This window comes from Nanorana parkeri, unplaced genomic scaffold, assembly GCF_000935625.1.
Source record: "Nanorana parkeri isolate BGI_ZX_2015 unplaced genomic scaffold, ASM93562v1 scaffold133, whole genome shotgun sequence".
NCBI lineage: Eukaryota > Metazoa > Chordata > Amphibia > Anura > Dicroglossidae > Nanorana > Nanorana parkeri.
In genome coordinates, this window is record NW_017306401.1 from 1526902 (window position 1) to 1541723 (window position 14822).

Below are 14822 nucleotides of genomic sequence, written 5' to 3' on the forward strand. Positions count from 1 at the left end.
TGTCTCTCATTGAGTCACATGCTCCTCTATGTCAGAGCTACAGGGTATATTGTTTAGTGGCTGAACAAAGCACTAGGGGAATGAGGGAAAGCAAGTATACGCCAGCTGGAGAGGGGAGAATTTAAGCAAACTTGTTGCTTTAAGTTCTGTGTGAGTACTGTGCACATCCACAATGTTTGCATATTAAAATAACAGTGGGTCATTCATTTAGAATGAAATTTACCTCATCCAGCTATTTTCCCATTATCAAGAGATAGGTTTATGGTACAGACCCTGCCAGCTGAATTTCTTTTTAGGGAGAGGATTGCAAGGGTAGGTTTCTAAACCTTTCAGAATCTCTAATGTTCCCCCAAAGTTGGAAACGTGTCTTCTTCCACTTATTCTATAAGCATAAGTCAGATGAGACTATTGTCAGGAATTAACAAAGCGTTCAGCTCCATTATAATGGGGCAGGAAACTGGTGCGAGAAGAGTGCTCCACATTAACAAAGCAGATAGACTTGCCAGGTAACCTGGCAGACAGTTCCCATGCCTCTCTCTCCACCCAAGCAGTGAACACACTACATGAGCAAAGCCTTCATATAGACAGGAAAAACTGCTTTCGCTGCCTATATATCTGGCTGTTAATCTTAGCAAATGCAGGGTTAACAGCCTTCCTCTTCAGAGGGAGTAGGGTTAGAGGGAGCTGGAGCAAGTGTCTGGCACAGGAACAGCATAGAAGACAAAGCAGATCTCGCCTAATTACCAAAGGGGTTTGCACAGGATCAGCAGCAGGATCTGTTGTCAAAACTAAGAAGTACACTGCCTCTTAAGGAAAAAAAACTCTCTCACACAGGTGTGGTTCAAAACTTCAAAGTTATTAACAAAATAATGTCCAAAAACACAAAGTCACAAAAAGTCATGCTGCACACTTTTTTGTCATTATAAAGATCCATTTTTTGCACCAATACCAAAGCAAATATAAACAGTACCACCACCATTAAAAAAAGACAGCTCTGTCATTAAAAACCACCAGCTCCAGGGTACCCCCACATACACCATAGACAGTAAAACCATGCTGAAATAAATTAGATGTCTCTAAACATCACTGATACAACGCTTCAAACAGAGAGAATCCTACCTCTAAAGCTTTAAAGAAATAATTCCTCAGAGATGAACTACTGCAGTTAGCCTTGGCAGGTATATTAAATCATAGAGCATCACAGGTGCAAAATGTAGCTCAAGATGTTAGTAACCAACCAATCAAATCTTCAAACTTGATAGAATTGTCCATATTCCACATAAATTGGGATACTATAGATAACAAAAAAATTAAACACACCAGCACATTTTTTTAAACAATGTGACTGAATGTGGACATAAAGGTATGAAGACAATTTATAAAATTGTTAACACTGAACTAATGAGAATTATCCCAATATGCAAACTTTGTCCCTACTTCCACATACCTGGAAAAAGAACCTCCACCACTTTTACACACTGCTTTTATTTTACATCTCCTCCGACTTCCTGATGATTTAAATGTACTACTTACAAGTGCCTCTTAAATTCATCTCTCTTCTTGCTATTGTTTGCATATGCCTTCCAAGGCTTCTCTGTACCTTTTTCAATGAATACCCCATTCTTAAATCTTTTTGTCAAAATTGTAGCTTAATTCATGTGCAAATGTACCTACTTCCCAATAGAGACTGCATTTTGTTTTCTCTGCCAATGATGGCCGGTAGCATAGATATTGGAGTATCGTGCTGTCGGCTTCCCAAATGCTTTTGTACCCAACTTATTACCTTATCTAAAAATCTCCAAATCAAAGAACTGTATCCACTCCCTGCTCCAAGTAAAAATAAGGTAAATATTCCACCCATTTTTAATCAATGTTTTCACAAAATCCTTTAAATGGGATACCTCTCCCCTCCATGTAACCAGCAAATCATCCACATACCTCACTCATAGTGAGATGTGCACCAAACATTTCTCCCTTTCCTCACAACATCCAAGGTCGATACAAGCAAATGCTGGTTGGTACACATCACCTCATTGCCACGTCTTGTTTTTGGTGATAATATTTGCAATAAAAAAATCACTTGACAGGACAAAATGGAGCATACTAACTAAAACTAATTATGTACTTTCAAAACCCTATTTCTAACATGCATCTACACACCTTCAAACCTATCCTGTGTGGGATGGACATGTAAATGGTCTCAGCATTTAATCCCCCAAGGTAACCCCCCCTCAGTTACCTTCTGTAATGTCGTCAACACTTGTTTTAAATCCTGTACATAGGCAGATAAACTCATCATTATTGGCTGCATATTTAAGTCTAAATACTTACCCGGTCTATCTATTGGTACCTCAACACCAGATACAAAGGGGTGGCCTAATTGTTTATGTCTGCATCTCAAAAAAACACATCTTCAGATAGGCAAGCCATGCCTGCATGGATATCCAACTGTCATTCATCTATAGTCAGTTGAAAAGTAACACCAAACTCTCACAGCCTTAACTTCTTTGCCCTCTTCCTTTCATAAATAGCAACATAACTACAGCACCTATAACTGAAATATATATTTTATAAAGCTTAGCAGATTTTTAAAAGGGAACACAAAGGAAACACTGCCAGTTGTGATGATAATAATACTGTTTAAACCTAAAATGTTGTAACACCGATCTACCAAAGCTATTACCTTTGAAAAGCACACTGTTAGGGCTCTAATTTAAAGTATAATTCACTGGCATAGTTGAATGATTTCTTAGATGTATGCTTACTTTGCTAAAACCTAGAAAGAAATAACTTTTCTCCTTTTCAGAGTTTCTTTTTCAATTCATTTTGCTTTATATTACTATGACCTCTATAGTTCCAGGGTTGAATGCAGTGCTCCGGCATTATGGTAACTTACTGACTAAGCTACACACTCAATTTCAAAATCTAATTTAGGGATCCAAGTTCAGTAGATAAAGGGTGAATGAAACTGTCCAGACCCCTGTCTTATAAAATGTTAAAGAGATGAAAATTCTATTTGTTTGACCTTCGCAGATAGTAAGGCTGAAGCCTGAAAATAAAATCCGCTAAGTACATTTAGGTCTGCTTTTACAGCCACCGCAATTATAGACTGGACAAAAGACAAAGAAATCTCTTTGGCAGGACCTACTAACCTTTGTAAAGCAACAATCAGAATGAAATGTTAGCATGCTCTGGACTTCACTAACTTGTGATTCAAACACAGTAAGTAAAAAGACTGTGTGCTTCGATCATTGAGCCAGCTGATGATGTTAACAGTTTTACTCATCTCTGCATGCCTTAGATAGCTCACAAATATCGAACATATACTACCAAATGTTTCAATAATTCAAGCTTCCCAGTTTAGAAGAAAGCAAAGCCCAAGTTCTTCTGACTTTTTATATTGGCTGGGTAAGATATGTAAAAATTTGGCAATGATTCTTTTATGCTAGCACAATGTAGCACTCGCTCAGCAGATATAGTGGATCCTAAGCATTGTTCTGGTTTGAACGGCAACAGATCTGCAACAGGCCTTCAACTGTGATGGTGATATCTGACAGATATAGGTCCAAGGGGATGTCAAACACACAAATATCATTCAGGAGCAACTGAGGAAAATCTGCCAAAGCCACATATACACACATCGATTCAGCCTTTGAAAAATATCTTTCAGCTGATGTTTGATCAGTCTCGTCATTGTTCACATATGTTAATTCTATTAAATCATCTAAAAGCTAATTGTTGGACAAAGAGGGTTATGACATTCTGCACAGGTTGATAGCAAGATTATCAATGTATAATTAAAATAACCTTCCTTTTAATCAAATGATAAAATGTATGTTGTAGAAAATAAAATGTGGCAACAAAAAGAGGACCCCAAGCTGTAAAAGTCCCCTTGTTAATACCAGTGGGCCTTCTACTTTTGTTTATTTGAGATATTTTTGAGGTATTTTAAGCTAGTATGGAGTTAAACAATGAACACGATTACCTGTTCAACAGGACAGGGGTATGGCTAACTTACCTTAACCACGGTCCATACAATAGGGATGGACTGCACCTAAATGGGGAGGGTGCAGCTCTACTGGGGGAGAAAATGGTAAGAAGGTTAGAAGATCTTTTAAACTAGAATCTGGGTGTGGGGGGGATCAATTAATATTATGCCAGATTTGTATGCCAAAAAATCACATAGTATAAAATGAGGGGGAAATCAGGGCGAATGTGGAAATTAAAGGGGAACTATGGGGTCAGTGTTTTTCCCCATAGTTCTCCTTAGGGTAACGGGAGGACACAAACTAGCGTCCTCCCGTCACCCTAAGCTCAGTATACCGCGAGCAACAGCTCGTGGTATACTGAGACGCCGCAGCGGATCCTGACATCGATGTCGAGATCCGCCCAGCTGCGTGAGTGACAGCTGGCTCTGCCTATCTAGAAGCAGAGCCAGCTGTACCCGCCCCCTCCCCCGTCTGTTCCGCCAGTCAGCGCTGGCGGATCGGAGAATCCAGCCCCTCCCCTGTCACGGCAGAGAGCTGTGACAGGATCGAGAAGTCAACGAACACCGGTATGTGTTAGCTGACTTCCCGATCTACTGAGCCGACCTGTGACAGTCTCATTGTCACAAGTCGGCTAGAACTATGAGGTGAGTGAAAAGCACTCACCTCATAGTTCTCCTTTAATGAAAAAAAATTGTAAAATTACTGGTTGGCATACACTACAGGCTTCCTAACATAAGGGAAGAGAAGGAGATTCAACTATTGTCACAGATAGGAATAGTGGGGAGGTAAGGCAATGTCATAATTATGGGGGACTTCAACTATCCTGATATTGATTGGGCAAATACATTCGCACACTCAAGTAAGGTCCGACACTTCTTGAACATACTCCGAGAAAATTTTAAGATACAACTGGTGGAAACCCAACAAGAAAAAATGTTCTGTTGGATTAATTATTTACAAACACAGAGCTGATTACAGATTTAGAAATTCAGGATAACCTTGGGAACAGTGATCATAGAATTATAACATTCACAGTAAACTCAAGGAAATGTAGACAACTTGGTATGACAAGAACACTTAATTTAAAAAAGGCTAAATTAATAAGCTGCAAAACTGGTTATGGGACACTAATTGGACCAAATCTTTCTGAGTATGAACATGGAGGACAAGGGGGAATGTCCCAAAGAAATTTTAAACAACAATATGCACCTGTTCTTTCCATTTACCAACACATTCAAAACAGCAAAAGTTAAACCAGGGTGGTTAACTAGCAGAGTAAACAAATTTATAAAAAGAAAAGGAAATGGCCTTAAAAAACATAGGACAGAGGGGTCACAATCGGTGTTCAAATACCAAAAGGAATGCAACAAAAGATGCAAAAGAGCAATCAGGGCTGCAAAAATAAAGTATGAGGAATACATAGCAACAGAAAGCAAAATAAACCCCAAGAAATTCTTTATATATATATATATATATATAAATAGTAAAAGGCTAAGGACAGAACATGTAGGCCCCAGGAAAGACAAAAAGGGGAAGTTGGCTACCAGTGGCAGGGAAAAAGCTGAAGTGTTGAACACATTCTTTGCTTCTGTCTTTACAAAGGCGTCTGACCAGGTTAATAAACAAGTCATCAGTTCTAGTAACAGCTTTAACTTATCTGGCTGTCAGTGAGCAGAGTAATAGAGTCTGGAAAGATTAAATGTACACAAATCTCCAGGACCAGATGGGTTACATCCATGGGTACTCAAGGAACGTAGCCAGGTCATAGCAAGACCACTGTTCCTAATCTTTATGGACACTTTAATGTCAGTTATGGTACCGGCTGATTGGTGGAAAGCGAATGCGGTACCAAAATACAAAAAGGTGAAATTACGCACACCTGATAACTATAGGCCAGTGAGCTAAACATCAATAGTCTGCAAAATATTTGAAATAATAATAAACTATATGCAATTTGCCTATGAAAATGGTATAATAAGTAGCAACCAACATGGCTTGATGAAGGATCGTTCTTGTCAGACCAATCTATTAACATTCTACAAGAAAGTCAGTATTAATTTGGACAGAGGAATACCAGTAGATGTAGTGTATCTTGACTTTGCTAAATCATTTGATATAGTACCCCACAAACATTTAAACTAAGGTCTATCGGTTTGGATGAAATTGTATGTACACGGTTGGAAAACTGGCTGCACAAAAGGACCCAGAGGGCAGAGGGTAGTAATAAATGGTTAATTTTCTAATTGGGTAAAAGTTGTGAGTGGCATGCCCCAGGGTTCGGTCTTGGGACCAATTCTTTTTATCCTATTTATCAACGACAAAGAGATTGGAATAAATAGTAAAATCTCTGTGTTTGTGGATGATACCAAACTTTGTAGCGCAGTAAATTCTCAAGACGACAAATTCACTTCAACAAAACCTAGATAAAATGGAGGTGTGGGCTGCAAGATGGCAAATGCAATTACATTTTTAAAATGTATATAATAAAATTTTAAAAATGCAAGGTAATGCACATGAACCTGCATGCAAACTACTAATTAGGTGCTCCATTGGAGAAATCGGACATAGAGAAAGACCTCGGGTCTTTCTCATTTAAAGTGGGATTTTGACAAAGGATTAAAACATAATCTGACCACTATATAAATCACTGGTACGGCCTCACCTTGAGTATGCAGTTCAGTTTTAGTCACCAAACCTCAGGAAAGATATCCTCTAACTTGAGCAAGTTCAGAGAAGGGCTACACATTAAAAAAGGGGATAGAAGGCCTGAGTTATGAAGATCACCTCCAGACATCAATCTTGTTCTCCTTAGAAAAAAGGCGCTTAAGACCTAATTCCAATTTTCAAAGTCATTAATGGGGACCACAATATTTGGAATAAGATGTTTACACTAAGAACTGTAATGATGACACGAGGGAACAACAAGAGGTTAGAAGAGACATGGCTTAATCTTTGACTGTGCAAGGGGTTCTTTACTGTGAGAGAAGTAAAGATGTGGAATTCCCTTCCACAGTCAGTAGTATCCGCTGATAGCACTGATAAATGAAAAAGTTTTAGATGAGACACACACACACACACGTTGAACTCAATGGACCTGCGTCTTAATTCACCCTTACCTACTCTGTAATAAAGAAGACAATACTCTGACAACTGGAGCTAGGAGAGATTTGTTTACAAACACAACTCCTTAGATCATCATCACATGGTGACCACATAATTGGAAACCAGACTGACTGGTTGCCTATAGTTAGTTTTGACCAGGGCTGTCAGAGACAGCACAGTCTGACAGCTAGCACCTGTGCAAGATCTCAACTCTCATATGGGGAATCTAAAATATAATCCCTATGGAACAGGGACCCATTACAAGGTCAGTGCTGGTCTTTATAAAAAAATGTCACAAATAATTCTGCATGCAAATGTGCGAATCACAAAAAATGCTTTGCAGTGTAGAAATATTTTGGCAAGAAATTATATAAGTGAAAAAAATGCAAAACTGAATTTCTTCTGGAAAGTAAATGTGGCTACACAAATCTGAAATTAATAAAACTGGGAACAGGAGAAAAAAAAGTTCTTGCAGATTCCAGGTCCCACAGATATTTTAATATTTAAGTAAACATATATTTTAAAATTAAAACCGATTTCTAATGAAGATGTGATGGAGAGTAAGAAGTTATTATTACATGGGAAAACATTATTTAACTGTTACACTGTTTGCCTAACACTTTCTAATACAGCAAATATTACATGCACTGGGCCAAACCTCCTTTTTTAAATTTGCTGCTTGGAGAGGGAAAATCATTTGAAAATAGAACAGACCAGAAGCAGAATCAGCCGACGACCACAAGCTCAGAGACAACTGTACTGCTGTATTATGGTCAATTTGATCTCAGAAAGGACAGCATGAAGATAGATAGCATATTACACTTGCCTCCCTCTCTCTTTTTCAGAGATAACTGCAGGATTTTTTTATTTTAACAAATAATATTTTTGCTTGCTATGGAGGACAACTAACCTTGGCCCCACTCTCTCCAATTACAAGCATTTGCTGCAAATCAGACATTATGCAAAGGAAGATTAAAGCCCCAAATCTTCATTTTCAGCAGTCAAAAGTTGCCCCTTGCACCTGCCAGTGGGAAAATTTACAGCTTTCTCAAATATGTGGAGCAAATGAATGGCAAATATTAGAAAATCTAGGTAGGGCTGTAAAATAAACCAAGAAGGATTTTGCCAGAAACTGGGACAACTAGCTGCCATATAACACTGAGGTAAACTAGTTCCCACCTTACATTTGTAAATGTATTATCCTGCTGTTTATACTATGATATTAGCCCACATTTTTTTCATTCTTTCAAAGACTGACATGTATAAATGCTTTTTAAATCTGTCAGCTCCTATTGTTGGTTTTTTCCCATTAAACATAATAATTACATGCTGCTGCCTGTTGATATATGCAGTTTAATTCAGTAAATTGGAATTTTAATGCTGACAGCTAATTAGTAACAGCATAACTTCATACTGTTCTAACAAGTACATAGACCTTCTAACATGTGCACTGACCCACAAAGAATGCTGATGGTATTTTACTCTACAGTAGTAGTTTGTGATATAGTCCCGAGGCTAAAGTCTAATGACAAGTTAATACTAAACCCACAAGAAACCTGCATATTTATAAAAGCCTAACATATACAGAAAATTCATATTTGTTAGGAAACTAATTGACATTTATACATTCAGCGTAAACTAGATATTATCACAGAGTTTAGCATTCACTGCATGCACCAACCACAGGCCCGGAATATGTTCCGCAACTTTTTTGCACATGAAACTGGACAATAATTTGACCACTTGAATACTTGTCCATGCCATATAAATTATTCAACTTTTACACAATGGTAGTGGAATCAAGTATGCTACTTCGGCACAATCATTCCATTGTGAAAATTGTTGGCTTTAAATGTATTTTTGTAATTGCTCCAATACTAAGTTGTAGCCAAGCCCAACCCAACTCATAACAAATAGAGTAGGGTATTCATCAATTTCTAGGGCGGCTTGGGAATGATACAAGACTGGCGCTTAGCGTGCTTGCCCAATGCTGTCAATTTAATATCAATGACTGTTCCCAACACGTAAAGTGATCAAGAAGGTTAGGACACTTTGTCTGAGTACTACTGTTTCTTGAGATAAACTGGCAAAAAAGATTGCCAGACCAACACTCGTTCTTTATCTGTTGCCGTAACAAGAATGCTTATGCAACTAGCGCATTCTGGTTTAGGACAGAAACTGAGCTAAAATTACATTGTGGTCATCTTGTGCATGCACATCAGAACATTCCCAGATGTCTATGGACAGCTTAAGAATCTGGGTGGGTGCAAAGCTAGATACAGAATCTTTGTTCTTTTACTACGCTGTGTTGATCAAGTCTGTGTCTTCCCTTGATATATCTCCACACATGTATCTGTATTGATCAATTCCTAAAGGTCACTAAGGATTCCTCCTTCCATCTCTAGGGAATGCTGGAGTGCATAGGTGTGTTTGCACGGCAGTCTCTGTCCTCTGTTAGCTGACCCATAGGCCAGCAGGCATATAATTAGATTTTGCCTGAACAGCTGACCAACACTAATTGCTGTTGCAGCCTTGAAACCTAAAAGTGTATTTCCACTTTTACAGCCAAAATAAGAAAATGTTTCTTGCAGTTTAAATTGCTTTTACTTGGGTGAGGGTTTTAAGGGGTTAACATTTCTTCTTGCTTCTATTTCTTTGAAATGTTAGGAGGGGCCGAGAGGGGTGAGGTGGCTTGTCCATTGTATGTTAATGAAGCTTATCAGATAAACACAATCCTCAAATTTCAGTCCTGAGTCTTTCCGTTAGGACAGATAACTGTGAAAGGGCTAAGAAAAACCTGGAATTCCCCTATGGCTATGGAAAGGAGTTGTTTGGCTAGCTGGGTTTAATTGGCTAAGAAGTTATCTTAATCAGGCCTAATTATGCTTCTGATGTGGTTAGCCTTTATAGAGGAAAACAAATGCCTTTACATCGGCTCTCTTAATCCTTTGGGAAGAATTTCAGAATGTGTTTGGCCTGCAAAGGGAAATACACTGTGTGGTGGCAGCCTTGTAAATCAATAGTTTATGCTTTGTTTATGATTTAAAGTTTTAGCGTCCCGCAGAATTAACTGGTTCCTTTGGACGCTGGCCCTAATATCCTGTTTTAGGGTGGCTCCTTGCCCTTGCAGGGTCCTATGGAGCCACCCCTTGTGTGTGCTTGTAAGCTATGTGTGTTTTCACAAAAACACAGGCACAAGCACAGAAACCCACTTCCCTGCTTTCTGTTACTCTTTCCCACTTCCTCCCATCTTTAAGCTAGCAGATGGACAAGTGCTGGAGCTGTCCTATTCCTTGTGATCTTGTACTTGACAGGAAGTGCAGGGAGGCAGAACTGAGAGAGTTGAAACCAACTGTTAAGAAACATGATGACTAAGTGCTAGGGCAAACATTTGAAGAAATACTTTGTTGGGCAGAGTACATTTGTTTGTTCTAGATTCATTATTGAGTAAATACATTAAACAGCTTGAAGGTTATTTTTGCTGATGTAATAATGAGCAGTAGATGTGCACCAAACCAAACTTTAAGGTAGGGAGCTAGACGTATATAATGTCTTCATGTTTGGATTTTTTTAACTATAAAAGCAATGTCAGTAAATTGGCAACTTTATATACCTCTTTTAACCCTTTCGCTGCCAAGCCCTCCGGAACATTTTTCAAATCAGCTGGCCAAGCCATTTTTGCATTTTCTGCAATTTTTTCCTATTGATTTGATTTTCAACTGCTGCATGAAAGTACAGTATATTGCTACACCTGTATTTGTGTAATGCACTGCTTACTCTTCGTGTTCCCCTTCCACAAATGTCAAAGTAATTTACTTTCTTTGTTCCTGTGCTGGCTCCTCATCTATCTCCCACTGCCACTTAAGGGTTTTGCCCATAGTGTCGTAAACATATCTTGTGACTTGGCACATGACATGGGTGTCTATTTAGACTTGATCAGGACAGGCTGTCACTGCTCAAGCAGTGAACCATTATTCCTCACTATCAGTGCATTAGAGCTCCCTGCTTCTGCAAACCTTGCTTGTTAACAGTGTTCCCTGAAACTTGAGTACCTTTCTTGTCATCAGTGCACCCATCACCCTTAGGACCTTGCTCGTCACTGGTACACCCTGCAACATGTGTCCCCAGCTTGCAATCGGTGGACCCTGTAACCTGAGTACCTTGTTACCAGTACACTGCTGGCCAACAATAAAACCTGAAACCTGAGTACCTTGCTACCACCAGTACAGCATTGCCGCCACCCAGATAGCAAGGACAACTTGCCACAAACTTGTGGCAGGGTTACATTGTAATTCTTGTTAACTTGCTGCACACATTCCTGGCAAGTTGGAGACTTGCAGAACACTTGCAGCACAAATTCTAGTTAACAATTTTTTAATTTGTAGCAAATTTGCTTAGGAGGTCTACAGCAAGAGTCCTGTAGGTCTTAGCAAGAGCTCTGCAAGTGTACAGCACATTTGCAAAGCACGTTGACCTGGAGACTCGTAATGCAGACTTGCTGTAATTGTGCAACAAAATTGTGAAGCTTGGCAAGTCTAGCAATAGTCTAGCAAGTCATTTTCAAAATTGCAGCTCAATGGCTTGCTATCTGGGCAATGCACCCAACTATCTGGGTATCCTGCTACCAATGCTATCAGTGTCATTAGTACTTCCTTGTACTGTGATCCTTGTGTCATCACTGCAGCCACTTGTACCTATACTACATGCTACAATTTCTACGCAGCCACCTTTACTACCCTGGAGGCACCTACCCCCCTCCATGACCCCCACTACCTGTTGAGTGACTTGAAGTAGCTTACAGGTAAGTATAATGTCCTGTGAGGGGTCCCTGGCAGAAAATCAGCTATCTCTTAGACTGAATGAAAATCACACCACTGTGTTCTTACTACACTGAAAAAAATAGTTAATAATAAAAAGATTTATCATAGGGAATCACTATTCCCTTTCTATTATCAGCGTAAAGACGAGAGCTGTTAGCGGAGAGTAGGGGACAAAATACATGACAGGATGTTAGGAAAGCTGGAATATAAGGATCAGAAATTCCAAAACATCTCTAAGACAACTATAAGGAAACACTAATTTCTTAGGATTCCAGATGCTAGTGAAAGGAATAGAAACTGAACTATTAACAGCTTGTTTAAAATGGCATTGCAGCCCAAGGGTGCATTTTTTCTTTATATTTAAAGGATAACAGGTGAGAAAAATTAATATGCGGTTATATTATAAACATGGGCTTTCAGTGACAGCAGTAGCATTAGCAAACAACATCTCAGTGTGTTGAGAGACCTGGGAAAATTATGAACAGGTCTAGTAGATAATGATTGGTTAGAATGGCTTAAAGAACCTGCAGAAGCTTTAGTGACCTAGCTAACCTAATAAACATCAACACAGAGAGACTATGATAACAGGGACTATTTAAAAAGGGAATTAAAGCCTCCAGGTATAACAATGTAATATCAATGTAATTCTGAAACAAAATATATACTTAGCAAGCTGCCACTAATGGAAATGTTTCTGTTTTAAAAGTGATAGACACACATTAAATGTTCTGAAACATACTATACTCATTTAAAGGAAGTATTTTTCATAAGCACATCTCAGTTATTATATTATATATTAGTTATACAATTTTACACTCTTAAATGTATATATATATTGGATTGGAACACATTCTTTTGTCAAGACTACTCAAAAAAGAAACCTACTTTTTATTATAGTCAAGTAAATGTTAAATATTGTATTTAAAAGTCTTCTACCCAGCCAGGTGGAGCTTTAAGCTACTTCTCGTGTGGTCTTTACTTCTACCTGCTGTAAAAAGCTCATTGTTTGTACAGTAGCTCAAGGGGACATAGACAACTAAATGACTTGTCATTTCACATCCCTTATCAGATGCCTTAAAAGGTTTAATCAGATAAAGCAATCTGTCAAGGAAGGCTGTTTCTGTTGTGATGTTTCTTTAGTTAATCAATGGTGCTCCATTATCCATTAAATATTCATCTTTAAAATAGAGCTTAAATACATGTGGTGAAAAGTTAGGCTACAACAGATTAAAACTTACAAACTTAAAGCCCAACTTGGTTTGGACTCCCCCCCGCCCCTAATTGTTATTATAATACAGGATTTATAAAGTGCCAACAGTTTGCACAGCACTTTACAAAATGAAGGAAGACAGTATAGTTACAATACAATTCCAGACAAGAGGGTTAGGAGGGCCCTGCTTGTGATTGCCCATATGATCTAAAGGGGAAGAGCAAAGGATACAAAAATTTAGCAACTGTGTGGGGATAAGTTGTTTGAGAAAGTAAACTGTCAGTTGTTCAGGTCCTCTTCACTCTTTACTTCCTTTAGCAACAGTGGGCAGATACTAAATGCTGCAAAAAACAGCAGTCTTTGCAGAATTCACCTTTTAAACAAGGACTCACTTTCTGTGACTCTGGACTCACAGGAAGTGAGTTGAATGATGCTGGGCATCATTCAACCGGGTAGTGGAGAGGTGCCGTTAAGCTACAGTGTGAGTCTGTGGGGTACAGAGTTGGAAAGAGGTCGAGTATAGCAACTGGAGGTGCTTTTTCAATTGCTCGGCAATCAATGTATTTTGTTGCTTAAGTTGAACTTCAGTCAGACAACTGTGAAAAGAATTGTTGGGTAGCACTACAAAACAAGAAGCAGGGCCTGCATTTGCAATAAGCAAATACATATGCACCATGTACATCTATTATTAGAAAATATATAAAATTGACACATAATGCTAACATTATTTACATCAAGCTGATCTCTTTTGCAAGTATAATTGAAAATACTTTACACTTCTTGCTTATATATCACTTCAGTGAGGTTTCTAGACTGGATTATATAATTAGAATTTGTTTTGACATTTTAAAGCACAACATCAACCTTAAAAATAGTAAATATATTACTAAAGGTACTAGCAGCAGTAGATTACCACATATTCACTGCAAACAATGGCAAGCTATGTTAACCTTTCTTTTTGCTGTTCACCATTATATTACAGAGTCAAGGCTGGTGCCTTACTGTTCTCCCCCTTCCACAGTCAAAAGCATGAGAGCTCTTGCATTCTAAATGTTCACGTCTACCTGAAGATCTTTAACATACATTTGGATTTATAGAGCCAATTCCAGCCTTCTAAAAGACCAAAAAATCAAAATACTCTGAAATCTGTCCAGACAGCTTAACATCAAAAACCTATTAATTACTAAAACATCCTTCTCACTTGATTGCCATCATGACTCATTACATTGCTAAACGTGAAGACACAAACTAATTTGTGCAGATGTGATTGGAAAGCGTATTAGGCCAATTAACCTGAATCTCCCTTGTTTGCATGTACATCTTAACGGCTATTGTTTTATCTCTTCTGTATGCAGTTATGAGAGAGGAGAATGAATAATTGTGAATAAATGAGACTCTTATCTATGCCATTAGTGAGCTTTGTGCCTCAGAATACAAATTTGTACATACAAGAAACTGTTCTGACATCTGATGCTGGGGAGATATTGATTAGAAACAATATCACCCCCTCTGTGGATTAAAGGAATTGCTATTAAAAAAAATGAATAGTGATGTTGCACAAGTTGAAATAAAAATGAGTATAGATAATAACCTCTTTGTAATTCCTTTTCCACGATAAAGCCTAAAATGTATTTCTTATATGCAAACCATGTGCAAAAGAGATGTTAATGCTGTCTAACATAAAAAGGTAAATGTTATCAT

The 14822-nt window shown here is 38.3% G+C and overlaps 1 protein-coding gene across 2 annotated transcripts in view; it reads right to left on the reverse strand.

The window, feature by feature from the left end:
- TBC1D22A (TBC1 domain family member 22A) overlaps nucleotides 1-14822 on the reverse strand; it is a 436851-nt gene that overhangs the window by 5149 nt on the left and 416880 nt on the right. The gene's annotated exons all lie outside the window — the stretch shown is intronic.